This window comes from Dromiciops gliroides, chromosome 1 (assembly GCF_019393635.1).
Source record: "Dromiciops gliroides isolate mDroGli1 chromosome 1, mDroGli1.pri, whole genome shotgun sequence".
NCBI classification, from domain to species: domain Eukaryota; kingdom Metazoa; phylum Chordata; class Mammalia; order Microbiotheria; family Microbiotheriidae; genus Dromiciops; species Dromiciops gliroides.
This window is the reverse complement of record NC_057861.1, coordinates 351,545,999-351,563,745: the sequence shown is the minus strand read 5'-3', so window position 1 is coordinate 351,563,745 and position 17,747 is coordinate 351,545,999. Positions and strand designations below refer to the sequence as shown.

The window sequence follows — 17,747 nt, the reverse complement described above, 5'->3', positions numbered from 1 at the left end:
GCAGAAATATGTTTAATGTTATTGTACATATATAACCCATATTAGATTACTTTCTGTCTTCAGGAGGAGGGAGGGAAAGGAGGGTGGGAGAAAAATTTGGAACTAAAAATCCTATGAAAACAAATGTTGAAAATTATCTTTACATGTAACTGGAAAATAATAAAATACTTTTATATATTTTTTTAAATTCTAAAGCTCATTAACTATACTGAGCATATCCTCAACTATCCCAGAAGGATATGTTAGTCAGTTTTAATTGGATTACTTGGGGAGAAAGGTTTCAAAACCACAAAGAAATACACTGTAGTCTGAATTACTTGCCCTCATACAATCCCATGGATTTGATTGAAATATCTTACTATTTCATAGCAATACCACCATGAAGAAAATGATTGGATTCATTCACTTATGAAGAATCTAAGATATGGCTATTTTCATAAAGCAAACAAATAGAGCTGGAGAGTCATGATTGGAATGTGTTCCTTCAAATATAAGATAAGAATCTCTGCTGCTTCTGTAGATTAAGAATATTCTCCATACTTTTCTTTTGCTTAAAAAACAAATTAGAAGACTATATTTGTCCAGATAATTTTTCCAAAACTTCAAAGTAGTTAAATAAAGATTTATGAGTTAATATACCTGTTAGAGGATAACAAAACTAAAAACATCCATTCATTGTTCAGTTGATGGATTTGTTCTCAATTCCTTGTTTGGCAAAAAAAAAAAACATACAACCATTTTATGTCCTTGTTGATTTTTGAAAGATGAAAGGACAGAGAATCCTCATATGTCAATATACAAGTTAAAAAAAAAAGACTGAGGACTCTCTGAGCCAAGTGAAAGTGACTTATTGAGGTTTTTAAAAATTATCAATACTTTTTTTTTGGTATTACTCTTCAATTCTGATGTTTCTACAATCAAATAATTTACCAAAATGGAAGGAACATTTTTGTTTGTAATATTTAAGTGCATATTTTTGGGGATGGGGTATATATAGTATTTTCAAAGTTAAATTAAGGGGCAGCTAAGTGGTGCAGTGGATAGAGAACTGGCCCTGGAGTCATGAGTACCTGAGTTTAAATCCAACCTCAGACACTTGACACTTACTAGCTGTGTGACGCTGGGCAAGTCACTTAACGCCAATTGCTTAAAAAAAAGTTAAATTAAGATATTTCATAAATCAAGAACTAAGTACTCCTTAGTCATACTATTAAAATGTCTTTTTGAATTTTTCTTTAACTTATTGTTTGAAATAGTGATTTAATTTAGCTGTCAATATTTCATTGTTTTCTTTCATCTGCTTTAAAGCATTTTACAATCCAAATATGCATTAATTAGTTAATCCTAAAGAATCCTGTCTTCAAAGAAATAAATACTATTACCTTTGTCTTACATATAAAGAAAAGATGACAACAATCACCACAACAATAGATTTTTGTCTTTTTTTTTAAAGCAGAACCAAAACTAACAATGTCCATTAAGGACTGAAATTCATTAGGTTATATATTTTCTGAGTATATCTCCTATGTTCTTGATTTTTGTTCTGACAGAAACAGCAGCTAGTGATAATCAGGATCACACAAAGTAGGCCAATTATAGCAGGCCATCTTGTTTACTTAAGTTGTTCTTCTTCCTTCCCAAAAAAACAATTCAGATTTTTAAATTTTAATTAGACTACCCACCCATCTGATCAATAGCTCTCAAATAATTGAAATTTATGTTCTTTTAAAATCTTTCTGTTCTGTGGAAGGAGAAAAGAAAGAACATAGAACCATATTTTAGAAGGAATAACTGTTATTTTTTCTTTTTAATTTCCCTCAGTTGAAGACCTACAGAGGTTAAAACATATATGGAGGCAGAAGTATTATTATTATTTTTATAATCAGAAGCACAACTAAATATGACATTTCATCCATAGTGATATTGTGTAATACTACACTAGAAGAAACATGTTTTCTTCCAGATCTAGATATTCTAAAACATTAGTGAAGTTAGTTGATCATTTCTACCTGAAAAATACTTCTGGATTCTGTAAACCTCCTTTAAATACATATAATCTTGTGAGAACTTTTTGCAATGAATAAGATGGAGAGAGAGAGAGAGAGAGAAAGAGAGAGAGAGAGAGAGAGAGAGAGAGAGAGCAAGCATGCGCGCGTGCTCTTGAGTTGTCATGGTGATGCATAGATTAAAAGCTCCCTTTTTATATAAGCTAGTTAACCTCCCCACATTACCTCCCCCACCTACATCTGACTTCAGTATAAAATGTGCATTTTGGCTAATGCTACAGTTCATACACCATTGCTATTATTATTTGGCACACCTGGGGTTGCTGCTATAGCAAAGTTTCTTCACAAATTTGCGTGTCATCCTTGTGCAGGGACCATGCTAATCTTCTCTGTATTGGTCCAATTTTAGGATATGTGCTGCTGAAGCAAGCACAATGTAGCAAAGTTTCTTAATCTGAGGTCCATGAATTAATAACAACAATATTTCAATTTTGAAAAAAGTGGTTTCCTACCAATAACCTCATTTCCTCTTCTCTCTTTACAACTTGTTTCAGGCTGGCTTTTCTGTCTGCTGCTCTACTGAAACTGCTGTATTAATAGTTACCAATTTTATTTGAGATTAGACTTTTCTCATTTTTTTATAAACATAACCCCTGTAGAATGCTATATAAATTGACTCTGGACTAAAGAGCTTCATTTATCTTTTGATTCTCCTTGCCCTGTCACCTTGAACCTACATGAGAATTGATAATGTGACACACTACCTTTTGGATGCACTCTTGAAACTCCCATGTGCTCAGGGAAGTCATATTCTCTTAACTCTCTTAAGACTCTTTTTCTTTCTCCTTAACTGGACTCTTGTCTGTTTCCTAAATATTTAAAATTCTCCACAGCTCTAACCATGACTGTCTTGACTTTTCTTTCAATTAGACACCAAAGCCTTTCAATTCCATCTTTCAAACATCTCTTGCATCCATCGTTTCCTTAGTATTCCCATTGCTTCTCCCCCTGAAAGAGTTTTCATTACCCCTTTTCTGAATTATAACATCCTCAAAATGAGTCTTCCTACCTCTAATCTCCTTCTCCTTTATCTATCCTTAAAATTGTTTGATTAACTTTGTTAACAGTTTGTTAACTGGTCTTACCTTTGCTCAAAATATTTCCAACAGACTCCTTTGCCTGTCATTCAAAGCCACGATGTATTTTCTGTCTTATTTTTACAACTTTCTGCTATATACTTCCTTCTCTCTTTCTTCAGCATGTTCTAGGCTTTCTCCCCTCTAACTTCGTTTATACTACTCTAAATACCTGGAATATACTCATAGGTTGACTTCATAAAAAATATGACATTATAAGCATCCCCTCAAGAGATCTTCAGCTCTTTTCATTTCCGATACATCTATCAAGGTCTTACCAGTACCACAAAGTGAGGGAAGGAATAATTCTTCTCTAGCTACCTTAACTATCAAAATAGAATCATTTGACATTTCTATGTCACTACCCCACCACAAAAGAAGAAAGTGATGGATACATATAGATATTAATATACATCACACATATATGTATACATGTGTCAGCTAAGTGACACAGTGGAAAGAGTGCTGGGCCTAGAGTCAAGAAGAACTGAATTCAAATTCAGTTTTAGATACTTACTAGCTGTGTGATCCTGGGCGGGTCATTTAATCTCTTTCTACCTCATTATCCTCATCAGTAAAATGGGGATAATAAAGGTACCTCAGTGTTTGGGTTTCCATAATGATAAAATGAGGAGATATTTTATCAAGCAATTTGCAAATTTTAGTATGCTAGACAAATGCTGGCTATTATTATTATCATCACTCTTGCTATTGCTACTATTATTATTACTATTACTATTTATGCATGCATACATGCTAGGCTGTGCCAGTTTTCCATAAGGCTGCTGAATGGAGGATGGATTGGACTGGGGAGAGACTTGGGGTAGGCAAACCCACCAGAGGGCTATAGGAATAGTCCAAGCATGATGTGATGAGGCCCTGTAGTAGAGCAATGGATATCTCAAAGGAGAGAAGGGAGTATATGCAAGAGATATTGCAAAGGTGAATTTGACAGACCTTGGCAAGAGATTGGAAATGGGAGATGAGAAATGTGAACAGTCCAGGATGATGTGTAGGCTATGAGCCTGAGTGACTGGGAGGATGTTGTTCCTCTCTAAAGTAAGATCCTCATGAGAGTAGGTATCCCAGAGATAGATGAACATTGAAGCCAATAAAGATTTCTCAGAAAAGTAAAAGCCATAGTACTGTATAAAGGGGGGAAAAAAGTAATTAAGAAAGATTCAGAGGCTATGGTATTCTTGTCATCATATTACAAAAGAAAGATGCATAGTAGATTCTCAAATTACATTGGACCAGCTAATGCTAGACCCAGCCTGGAATCAGATGACCTCAGAGGTCTCTTCTGGTTCCAACATTCTGTGATCTTATATTCCTATGTGAAGCATGAATCTCTTCTACGATATCAGTGATGATGTACTCCAGATTCTACTTGAGTACTTCCCAATGACTGAGGAACTCACTATGTATATAAGCATTGCATTACATTTTAAATCAGCTCTATTTTTTTTAGAAAGCATTTCCTTATCCTGAGCAGAAACACAGACTGAACTGAAGTTTTCATACATTATTTTAACATATTTTTTTAAAAAATTAAAATCCAGAAAATTTTTTATTACTGACAAAACATTTACTCTTTAACAAACCATGCATAACCAAAACTTAGATGCTTATTAGGTAATATCCCATTGTTTTCTCCTTCTTTTCTGTCTTTAACAGAAGTAAGGCTAATACTCTAAAAATGATTCATCTAGTGTACTTACTCATTTTTCAAGATATAGTTTTCTTTAATTTTTAGATGTGTGGGATTCAAATTCTGACTCTTCCAGTTACTGACCATCTGAGCCTTGTGACTCCTCTGCCTCATTTTCCTCATTTGTAAAATTGGGATAATATGTTGTTGTGAGGCTCAAATAAAACAGTATATAAGGTACTTCTAAGCTGCTATATACTAGAGAAGTGTCAGATATTACTATTATCTTAATTTTTGATGGAATTCAAGTGGAAATGTTGTTGGGACAAATCAGCATTATCCTATGATTCTTTTAGAATTAATGTGTGTTATATAAATTATGGGGAACTAAGCTGGGTTTTCTAAAATGTTACTAAATTTTATATTAATGGCTATTGCACCAGTTTTGGCAGTAACCATTTATTTATTTATTTATTTTTGTAGGGCAGTGGGGGTTAAGTGACTTGCCCAGGGTCACACAGCTAGTAAGTGTCAAGTGTCTGAGGCAGGATTTGAACTCAGGTACTCCTGAATCCAGGGCCAGTGCTTTATCCACTGCACCACCTAGCTGCCCCCGGCAGTAACCATTTATTAATGATTAATATCACATTATTAAAGTATTGAATGCCTGTCTCCCTGACTTTCCCACTAGTCCCAGGCTTACAGGCCTAAACAATTACATACCAGCATATTGAGCCAAGAGGGCAAGGAGAAGGTGAGTGGAGAGTAAAAGAGAGTCCAAGAAAGAAGAGAACAAGTCCTTTGTGGCCCAAGCTTTTTCCTCTTCTTGATAGAGGCGGCTCCTTACACACTGATCAAAGCTAATTGGCTAGCATCTTTCAATTTCATTGGTTGGCATGACTTGAGGGTGGTCCACATTAAATTGAGCTGAATGGTGATGACATTGGAGTCTAATGGGAGAGACCCCCTGAGGGGCAAAGTCTAAGTGCAGATAGGTGCTCCTTAATCCTATCCGTTCACTGAGCTAGTCACAAAGAGCCCTGCATGCCCTGCACAGGATTAGAACTCCCTCCTAAAAAACTGACCTCTCTAAAGTTGAGGGAGAGGGAGAGAAAGGGTCCCCCCCCAAAAAAAGCCTTTATTAATAATTATTTTCTCACAAATGTTATATGAATTATTGAAGAAGTAGACAAAAATCATGATTTTTATGTTTGAATAAATGTATTATATAAATTCATCCTCAGTAGATACTTGGAAAGCACCATCTTTACAATTCCAGTTGTACAACAGAAAAATGAAGATGACATTGCTTATCCTGATTACCTTATATTGTGGGACCTAGGCTCCGACCAATTCATGCCACGCTGCCCATATTTTCCCCAAGTGTATCATGGTTCTGTGTAACTCTGGGTGCCTCAGTTTCAAAAGGTTATCTTTTACTTTATCTTGCCAAGGCTAGCCTCAACCTAAGCTACTTATGGAACAATATATTCCATGCATTGCTTCTGTGTCCCCCCCCCCCTTCCGCTCTTCCAGCATCCTCTTCCTCCTTAGCTTCTCCTTATGCATTGTCTTCTTCAATTAAAATGTAAAATTCTGGAGGCCAGAGAAAGTTTTGCTTGCTTGCATTTATATGCCCAGCACTTAACAATGCCTGCCACGTATTCAATTTTCAATAAATGCTTTATCTATTTATTTGTCCTTTTCCTACATGTTTTTTATCTCCTCTTCTAGGTCTCAATGTTTTGATGACTTTTTGTCCCATATAGCTTGGAGCTTCTCCTAATACTCCTGCTTTTCTTCTTTCTCCTACTCTTTTCTTCCTCCTCTCTCTCCTATGCTTCCTTTCCCAATAGAGGGGGACTCTGGGTCTTCAAATCATATGCTAGCAGAACACAATTCTAGGTGGTCCTTCCAAACTTGAAAGGCTTTAAATATAAGCTTCAAGTAGACTATATGTCACTCAGTGGAGGACTTACCTAGCTAAATGTGGAGATACTCAATTAATGAAAAGTTTATTAAACTCCTACTGTTTATGAAGCCATCACCAAATTAGCTGTGGTGTGATGCATTTCTTTCTGGGAGCAAAGAGGTGGCACAGGGGATAGAACACAGGACTTAGTATCTGGAAGAGCTGCCTTTGATTTCTGCCTCAGATATTTAACAAGCTAAGTGACTCTGGGCAAATCACTTACTGTCTCTGTGCCTCAGTTTCTTCATCTGTAAAAATAGAGATAATAATAATAATAATTTCCCAGCATTGTTGTGAGGATCACATGAGTTAGTATACATGAATAACTGCCTACTAAGGCAAGGCTTTTGAAGTCACAGATTCTGGAAATATCTAAATCATATCATTATGATGTCATAGTAGACAAAACCAAATGAGATCTTTGTATAGCTATAATCACTGTTGTGACAGATAGTGGGGTTTTACCATTCTTTATGAATGGCAAGTTATCTTCCTGAAATGAATATATTTCACTTTCTGAAATGCAAGACTGACATGTAAAATGAAAAGCACATCCACCCTTTTCTGAAGCCTGTACTGAAAATTCTACCTTCTCATCCCTCCTTTTCCTCTCATTTCACTTGTTTTCTAATGAACCTCCAGTGGGTTTTAATAAGGTGTTTCCAATTTCCAAGCTTTTAAAGTGGTGTGTCAAAAGCCACATATCTCACACTATGAAGGTCCAAGTCTTCACTAGGCTTTATAGTGTCAACAGCACAACAGCTCCTCACAACTATAATCCTGTATAAATAACTGGATGAGACACATAATATCTGAAAGGAGGGTAGAAATGCCATTTCATTTTGGTCCAGTTGACACTTTTTTTTTTGGTGAGGCAATTAGGGTTAAGTGACTTGCCCAGGGTCACACAGCTAGTAAGTGTCAAGTGTCTCAGGCTGGATTTGAACTCAGGTTCTCCTGAATCCAGGGCCAGTCCTTTAACCACTGTGCTACCTAGCTGCCCTGAGTTGACATTTTCTAGGCTGACTGTGGAAGGAAGCACTGAAAGCATTATTGATATCATTTCTGCTGATATAAATTCTTTAGCTTCTTCAGGTGGCTATGGGAAATTTCATAGCCTGCTGCTTAATTTAAGGCATCTTTTGAAACCTCTTGAGGGCAATGTTTGAAATTTAGAAGTGCAATGGGGAATATAGAATTTAAACATATGGAAACAATATATTGATGTAGCTTGTGCTAAAGATGTTTACAGTGTGAAAATTTGACTTGCACAAGAGTGAAAGACTAAGTATTAGTATTCTGTGCTTGGCAATAACTTAGCAGATTTTGCAGTGTTTGTTTGTTTTTCGTCTGCCCTATTTCAGATTTTTTTATTTGTTTCACCATAGTGCACTGAGAGCCTTGAGGACCATCCCCCTCCCAGCTCCTTGTCTTAAACTTCCAAAAGACTCCATGCACTCAACTCCACCCAGCCTTGTCTCCTGGCTGCCTCTGTACCTCCAGGCTTTTCTGGCCACTGGAGATTTATTATTTTTTTTTTCAGCAATCCCCACTGCCTGTATTAAATATTGTTTTTGCTGCAGCTGACTTTCCAGGTCTGTATCTCTTGGCAAAAGAAACATGACTTCTGCTTAGAAAAAGTCCAGTAGGGTAATTTTTAGTTCATGACAAGTTGAATAAATCCCAAAGGGCTCTATTCGCCTTACCTAGGTATTTATTGAAGGCCCAATTGATATCACCAGGAATTTCACACACCAAGTGAGGGAAGAATATCTCCCAAAGGATTTGTAATTCTGTTATCCAACATTGGTCTAGCAATAACATTTGCTGGTGCCAGAGATACTCTTGAAACAATCCAACAGTTTGACCTTAGAACTTTCCTGATTCCCAGCAATTTACTCCTGACCTATTCCTGTTCTACCATATAATTCCGGTCTCCCTTTTCTGCTGCGGTAGGTGGGGGCAGCAGCCATAACTATTTTAAGTGCAGATCCAGCAAATTATAGCAACTGCTTCACTGCTCTGCTTGTTTTTATCATCTGTAGACCATTAACAGACCAGCGTGCATGGATCCTTAGAGAAACTGTCTTCAGATAGACTGAAACTTAAGAGATTATATGAGCACTCAGCAGTAATTTTTGGTAGGTAGCAATCAAGCAGAAACTAGATGGGCTCATGACTCTTAAAATATTTTTTCTTTTCTTTTGGTTATGCTCTGAAAACACTTGCCCTTCTCATATAGCCTTTAGAAACAGAATATCATCATAAAGAATTCTGGTCTCAAATCGATGTTTTGCAAAGTTGTTCTACTTCACAAACCAGTATAATTCATATGAAAGGGAAAAATTTAATTTAAAAATATCATTAAGATCCAAGATATCTACAAAAAAGTGATATCCATCTATTTATTCATTCATTCATTCATTCATCCATCCATTCATCCATCCATCTATCCATCCATTGATTTAAGGAACATATATTAGATAGTTTCTATGTCTAAGGCACTGAGCTACATTCTGAAATATTAGCCCATTCATTTACTTTTTTCAGTGTTCTATACAAGAAGAAAAGAAAGTAATCATACATTAACTTTAGATTTTATTGAGGTGCCAAAAAAGTTTCAGCCTTAGTCCCCAGCTTCCCTAACCACTGCACAATCCACAAATTTAATGTTTATCCAAAGAGAAAGTATGCACTCACCCAAGAGAATATAACTTCTGTGGGTTGTACCAAAATAAGCACTTGTTGGAGAGCTAGATTAACTTCATATATTTTTAGGTTTGTTTTTATTTTCCTCTTGCTACTAGTAAGGTTTACCAAGGTTTCCTGGCTTAGGACAAGTGCTTCAATACTCTATTTAGAATATACATGTATAAAGTACAGGGAGTTATAAATATATTTTTTCCTTTCGTTATTAAAAAATATCAGTTTTATTTTGATGAAAAGGGTTGGAACATACCTCAAAATAAACTGTCCTATAATGTTCATTCTGGGGGGTACCTAAAGGTACTAAGGAATTCGTATGTAAAAGTGTAAATAAATCCATAAGAAACACTTTGTTGCTGTTGTTATTGTTGTTGGCCTAAACCTGTGACCTATGATTTCATCTACTTTTGGTGAGGAATTCCTTCACCTGAGGCACATCAGCATCTATTCTGCATTTTCTGCTTTTACAAATTTGTCTGGGGCACAGAGATGTTAAATGACTAACCCGGGATCATACGGCTAATATATATTAGTAGTAAAACTTGAATTTAGTTCTTTCTAACTAGAGAGAGTCTGTGTCTACCTACTATGGCAGACTGTCTCTCATATATTTAAAAATATAAAAAATATTTTTGGGAATAGAGGGAAAGGGGAAATTCAATGAGTCAGACACCTACTAAGCATTCCAGTTGCATTTTCAGAAGTGTCTTAGATGCTTCATTTATCATATTAAATCATTCCTGTCCTCAAGCAATTGCTCATATTTTGTAGGGTACTGAGGCTTGCAAAATGTTCACTTTACAACAATCCTATTGGTAGGAGGGGGTGGGTACATGGTACAGTGGATAGAGTGCCAGCTCTAGGATCAGGAAGGGTTTACTTCTTGAGTTCAAATCTAGCCTCAGACACTTACGTGCTATGTGACCCTAGGCAAGTCACTTAGTCTTGTTTACCTCAATTCTTCATCTGTAAAGTGAGCTGGAGAAGGGAAAGGCAAACCACTGGAGTATCTTTGCCAAGAAAATGCCAAATGAGTCAGGAATGACTGAAATGACTGAACAGTCATAAAATAAACTTAGGGGACAAAATAGCAATCAACAGAAATGCAGAGTTACTGACACATGTTTTAAGTTTCAGGTATTTTAGCTTCTAATTGTGAGATCTTAACCTGATTTACACACACACACACACACACACACACACATGCACAGAGGAATGGTAATATAAAAACAACAACAACAACGCAACAATTGTGTAACCTCAGCATGCCTTTGAAAGATGCTGAAAACCTTTCCCCAGTTCAAATGTAAAGTAAAATATGGGTATGAGGTATCTCCATAATGTCTTCAATTTTGGTGTGCTTGTTTTACATAGTTATGTTTATTCAACTTTGTTTCCTCGGTCTTTTTCTCATTGTCTTGAATATCCCTTTCCACATCTTAACTTTTGTTTCTATTTGGGAAAACATTCTCTCATCTCTTTAGGAAGCCTTGACATTTGTTTTGTTTTGGTTTCCTTCACTGTATTTAATTTGTAGTTTATACTTAGGATTACAAGGAAGATTTTTTGAGTCTCTATTCCCTGAATATAGAGTTCTCAGTGAAGGAGCTTGCAAGTGTTATGATTAATACCTTTGTTCATTTTTTTTTTTTTACATCTTACCAGAGGCTGTGTGACCCTTTAGATTCTGTGAGTCCCCATGATGATGATAACTTTTTGATTACTACCAGACAAGTCTAAATGAGAAGTAATGACCTTTTGCAGAGGTGAATGGCTATTCATCTTGCAACTCATCATTTGAACCAACCAATGAATTGTTAGACTGTTTCTTAGAAGAACAATTTCAATGTTGACAGGCCCCAACATCACCTCATCTGAAGAGTGACATTTTCAATTTTAAAGTTTACCCTGGCATTAAAAACTAAACCAAAACAAACAAACAAACAAAAACAACAATAACAACAACATCCCACCTTAGTTCTGTGAGGTGAATACTCCAGAGATCCTAAAATTTGAGTTCCTGACCTTGGAAGAAGTAATCTTTGAAGTTAAATAACTGAATTTTAGACCTTTGCACACATACATGCCATGACTTTTTACCACTGTCTTCCAATTAATTTTTTTTTTCTTCTGATGTATGGGTTGGCCTTGGTGCCCTTAGAAATAATTTCTTTTTTTGCTGATTTTTTTAAAGAAAGAGAGTGATTGATCAGTCACATTTTAACCTTCATACTCTATTGCCCAATGACTAAGATCTAGGGTAGTGTGTTGATACTGAATTTCTTAGTTATTCTGTTATCCCAGGCTTAGGGGAGAGTAAAACAGGGTCTTGATGCTGTGCGAGAGAGTGATAAAGGGTCAGAAAGGGAGAGGGAGAGAGGGAGGGGGGGTGAGAAAGAAAGAATGAATGAAAATAAAACAGTTTCTAGTAAATGTGTCAGGGTTCTCTGTTTCTTAATAGTCTTGGCTGATAAAGAGTTGCTGCGCCCCCTACTAACTAACTCCCTGATCTGGCCAAATATCCAGGCTGTTTGTCAATATCCGTAACTTGTTACAGCCACCCCCTTGAAAATTATAGGAAGAATTAAGAATTGATTTACTAATTTACTCTTTCAGTAAAGTCTTTCCCCTGACATTTAGGTCTTAAATTAATTTGATTCAGCAAGCATTTATTAAATGACTGTGGTATCCAGAATACTATTCAGAGCTAGGGAAGCTTAAAAAAAATTAGATATGACCTAGTCTTTGCCTACATGAAGCTTACAGTTTAGAAGAGAGACATCACACAAAGTCTTATCTGTGTGCATATCATTTACCCCTAAATTGAGGAACTATTGATTTTGAGCTTGTCACAAGTGATTTCAGCTCCATTATGACATCTGGAAATGGCAGACAACCCCTAGATTCCCTGGGAATGAGTTCACCAAAAAACAAAACCAAAACAAACAAAACCAACAAAAAACCCCAACAAAACAAACAAGCAAACCAAACAAAAAACAATTTTCTCTTCCTTGGAGGATACGATTTTAGTCTGATAAAGTTAGAGTTAAAGAATTTCCTTCCAGTCTCTTTTAAATTGGCTTGCTTGTTACCTTCCCCAAGTGCACTCTATCTAGGGAGTAGAACAGGGCAGAATAGGAGTCAAGTACCTCTGGTTGTGTATGACAAGATTTCTTGAACTTTTTCCACTCGTGTTCCCTTTTCACCTGAGAAATTTTTGCCCTACTCTGGGTATATAGGTATATAAAATAGGTATACATAACCTTTTAGTGTTGCCAAATTTTTTGTGACCCTTACATTCAGTTATGCAATGCCATATGGGGTCATGACACATAGTTTAATAAGCTTTGGTTTATGGTATCTCATCAATTAAGCAAGATCTTGAAGTTATTTTCTTAAGAGTTCTTCAGCACTTCCCATAAGCAAAACACTTCCTCACACTGTTGGCTCCCCTTATGACATCGGGCTTTGGCAAGGTATTTCCCTTCTTTTTTTGTTCTTAGAATTTGTGAAGACACCGTCAAGTTCTTCTCTGCCAAATCACCTTTCATGTAGTGGTAGTTTTTATATTTTGGGAAGAGCATGAGTAAAAAAATAAACAAAATAAAAAGATTAACCTTTACCTCAGCACCGCTTGGTTGACAGAAACACTTCTGATTATATATTTCCTAGTGGGACAACACACACTAATATAACTAGCCAAGTGTAATTACCTTGACTTTTCTTTTTCCTACATTTGAAAATAGAATTTGAGGGTTTTTTTTTTAACTAACTTCTGTATTTCTGAACAAAGACTGCAGTACATTTCATGGACACAGTATACGACTTTTAAGAGATCTAAAGCCATTTAAAAGCATTAAGTTTTAACAGTTCTAGTATTTCAGAAGGAGAATTACAATTATGAAAAGTCGGTTATAAGGAGGGTTAATGATAAAATGAAATGAGGTTTTTAATGGCTTGCTCACAGTGATAATTGATGAGATGGAAGTTTGACCAGAATACGTGACCTTTAGGTAGAAAATAGACCAGAGAAGAAAGCCAGTAGTATTAGAAAAGGGATTTTTTTTTCTTGACACATTCTACATTTTGCTTTATTTCCTTCGTATTTGATTTAGTTATTCTCTTCAGGATACTGTTTGGAGGATATCAAGTTCTTCCTTAATCATATCAGAAATGTTAAAAGCTAACTAGGAAAAGGCAAAAAGGAAAAAAAAAGCAAATAAGAAAGAGTATTCCCAATAAAAGTTCTACAAAGTATCAAATAAGTCTTTTCTGTGACGGGCTACTTGTAATCTTGGCCATCATAAGACATTCCCTTTCTTGGTAATGTGAATCTATGACCTATCTCAGGATCTGTTCTATGTAGTGTATTTCTTTGAAAACAAGTCAAAGGAGGGGGGGTGGGCTGGATTGAAAACATCCTGGTTTTAATGTTTAATACAATCCTACTACCATAGCCTTCCAGCACTCCAAGTGTATTCCTGAGGCTATAAAAATTGTTTTTGTTTGACTAAACAGAAGTCTCTTTGAACTAAGTGGGAGTTCTTCTTTTCTCTTACACTTTGTTGTATATGTATGCAAAGTACTTTTTTTGTCTAGTTTGGAACCCAAACAGTTTTAAAATACACACAACCCCACCTCCTTTATCCCTATCTTAAAAGTTTCCAAGTAAGTAGTCACATCTGTTACATTCTGTACCCTGAGGGTTCAGACAGAAATGAATTCTCCTTTGTTGTTGCTACAATCCTAAATACAAGTACACACAAACACACTGCTCAGATCTATACAATTATTTGGGACTAATAGGTCACACTATGAAACCATAAATAAATTAGAACAAATATCTAATTCAATAAATGTTTTTTTTTTTTCAATAAATGGTTTTTGAGAGCAAAGTTTCTTGACCTGGAGTACATGATTTTTTTTTAACTTTGACAAATGTATTTCTATATAATTTGTTTCCTGGGTAATATGGTACATTTTATTATATGCATTTTGTATGCATTTAAAAACATGATTTTGAGTATTCATTCATAGACTTTATCAGACTGCCTATGGGGTCCATGAAGCTCAAAAAAAGTTAAGAACTGTGTTCAGAGGCTGAAATCAATGATCTAAAGAATACCAAAGGGAGCCCCTGGAGTAAGAAGTACTTGGGGAGTACACGTGGGGACATTTATGGGGAAAACAAGCTATAGAGAACATGTTTGCATTTTAGAAGACAGGAGAGGGAAGATCTTGGGATATGAAGTGATGACACTGGATGCAGTTTACATATTTTGGAGGTTCTCAGGGTTCTAGAAGGATGGTTTGTACAGCGATTTCTCACGACAATTTTAGGAAAGTAAAGGGAGAAACTTCATGGAACTGTGGTTGTTTTAGTCCAGTGGGACATTAAAAATACATTTATGAAAAGGATGAAGGCAACAAATAAATTCTTGAGAAGTACATGAAACCCCATTTTAAAAAATGATATGACTGAGGGCAGCTAGGTTGAGCAGAGGATAAAGCACGGGCCCTGGATTTAGGAGGACCTGAGTTCAAATCTGGCCTCAGACACTTGACACTTGCTAGCCGTATGACCCTGGGCAAGTGACTAAACCCTCATTGCCCCACACACAAACAAACAAAACCCAAAACAGACAAAAAATCCAACATGTTAAGATCATAGTGAATTCATAAGCTAAGAACTCAAAATTCTTCCATATTCAACATCTTACATGTATGTACTTAGAGTGTCTGAATCAAAAGTTGGGAATTGCTATACATTTTAAAAATATGACTGGATATACTTTTATTTCCTAGTGCTACATATCAAATAAAGAATAAAAAGAGAAGGAAAAATGGAAAAGCACATATATATATATATAATTTCAGTGAGCCTTTTGACAACTAGCCAGTTGCCACATAACATTAGAAAGAGAATTATTTTGAAAATATGACATAATTGAACATAGGAAGCACTAGGCAATGAGAAAAAGACATGCTTGCAAGAAATAAGAATTCTGAGGCCTTTGGTATCTGAATTTAGTTGATCTTAAAAACAGAAATGCTTATTAAACAAAGAAGTTGATAAGATCAGTGGTTTTTGTGGCACTCTAAATCAATGTACCTAGTTTATATTTTCAGCAATTTAAAAATATTTTCTTTTTCTTACAAGAGAGTAGAAATAATTTATTGGCTTCCTTCATGACTTTGTATAGTCCTTTATAGAAGATTCATCTTTGATTAGAGCATTGTCTCTTTTGTCTTTTCTTGTTATCACTGAGAAAAAGTCATGGCAAATGCAACCATTCTAGGAAAATGTTGTGGAAATGATATTTATTGAGCATACTGTGAATTATAGGGTACTAGGCACTGTACAGTTTACAAGGGTGTGTGTAAAATTTGCTCAAGGAGCTTACACCTATTTTGACAAAGAAGACATGTAAGAAACAATTAGAAAATAACAGGGCAGCTAGGTGGCACAGTGGATAAAGCACCATCCCTGGATTCAGGAGTACCTGAGTTCAAATCCGGCCTCAGACACTTGACACTTACTAGCTGTGTGTGTGTGCGTGTGTATGTGTGCGGACAGCCCTGCTTTCTGTTTCACAGAAGGCTTCTGGGAGAAGCCATTGAGGATCGGCCTCTTTTCTTCTGGGAAACAAGCATGGCAGCAGATGGAGAACAGGGGGAGCCCTCTTAGTTGTTCGGACACTGGCTTGGTGGTGAGATATTTCATGTGGGCTGCTAGGAAAAGAAATTGCTTTCTTTCTCTCTGTCTATACCAAATTATAGCTATGCTAGGATTTCCAAGCTATAAGGAATCTGTTCTCAATCTCTCTCTCTCTCGTCACTAACTTATAATATATATTTTAATAAATTTTTAAAAGCCTAAACTCTTGTCGAATTTATCAGTGATTTAGGCCAGCTTCCCCCCAAGACTGGGGGGGGGGCAGATTAGAACCCACAATTTAGATTTTAAACAACACAGTAGGCTTAGAATATCAGAGGAATATACTTTTTATAACATAAACATTCCTCACTAAGAAGGCAATAAGATTACCTAACACTGTATTGACTAATTCACTATAAAATAAAATTAAAATTTATTAATTACCAAATGTAAAATTGTTGCTATATGTCTATTAGATCCAATGTACAGAAGATGCACAGTTTGATGATATGAATGAACTAGCCTGTTGATAAACCTGCAAATATGCAAACACACCATTTAGGGAAAATTTTAGGGTTATTCAAAGCTGTTAGTATCCTTTGCTTTTATCTATAGGTAAGGCAGAAAAGTAAAGCTTAATCCAAGTGAGAACTCTAGCTTTCCTTCTTCACCTTTCATCTCATCAAAGCCAATTTTTCAAATTTGAATGATTTCCAGGTACTTTCTAATGTACTTTAATTTTTCTTTGTTTGATTTCTGTGGTTATCACAACTGAAGGTAACTTCATACTTGTTTAATGGTATTTTGCCAAAGGGTGTTGGCATTTCTGTCAGTTTGGGGAAAAAACTACCAATGATCTTTCTGGTCTTTTCCTACTCTGTATCTTATGGACCTTTAGGGTATTATTGGATGAAGGTTTTGATTGTGATTTTTCTAGTTGTTCCTTTCCTGGTTCTCACTGCTGTGCTTTCTCTCCGAGTCTGAAAGTAGGTCTGGTTCTCTCTTCTCTCCTCTCCTTCCCAGCTCTAATCTCTAGGAAGGAAAGTCAGATACTATCCTCCTTTCCATTTTTTTTTTTTTGAGAAGTGGACCTCATTTTTAAGGGAATAAATGAATGAAGATTTGTTGTACGATCTCTGAAAAATTGTGTATACATATAAACATGTGTTTATATATTTTGTGTGTGTATATATATAATCTAGGTATTGGCAGTCTAATACATTTGTATACATTTATACATAAATATTTGTCTGTCTAGTCATGTAAGTGTGGGGACACAGAAATCTCATAAGGATTTTAGAGGTGAAAATGGATATAACTCAAAAGGTGATGTATGTTTTAGGGAAAAAAAATTATCCTGTATAACCTACTTAATATGCTGTTTTGAGACATCCCCTATCCAATTTGTTGAGGTGATTAAGTAATACTGACTGGTAAGTAACAGGATGGGGCAAAAGTCACAAATGGATCTGATGTTTTAATAACTTTTTGAAAATGACTTTTTCTTTACTTTTTGCCATTTATAAGATTTGATTTTTTACATGTAATATAAATTCATTTCATATGCTATGGAATTGTAAATTTAAAACAAAATATATTGGAGCTATTAAATATTTGT

General features: G+C 35.6%; 1 protein-coding gene and 1 non-coding gene across 4 annotated transcripts in view; one reads left to right on the top strand and one right to left on the bottom strand.

Moving 5' to 3' along the window:
• Window positions 1–17,747, top strand: part of SEMA5A (semaphorin 5A) — a 664,838-nt gene that overhangs the window by 202,887 nt on the left and 444,204 nt on the right. The gene's annotated exons all lie outside the window — the stretch shown is intronic.
• On the bottom strand, window positions 2,333–2,439 carry LOC122737571. The gene has a single exon (XR_006354397.1). It is a non-coding gene; the product is annotated as a U6 spliceosomal RNA (small nuclear RNA).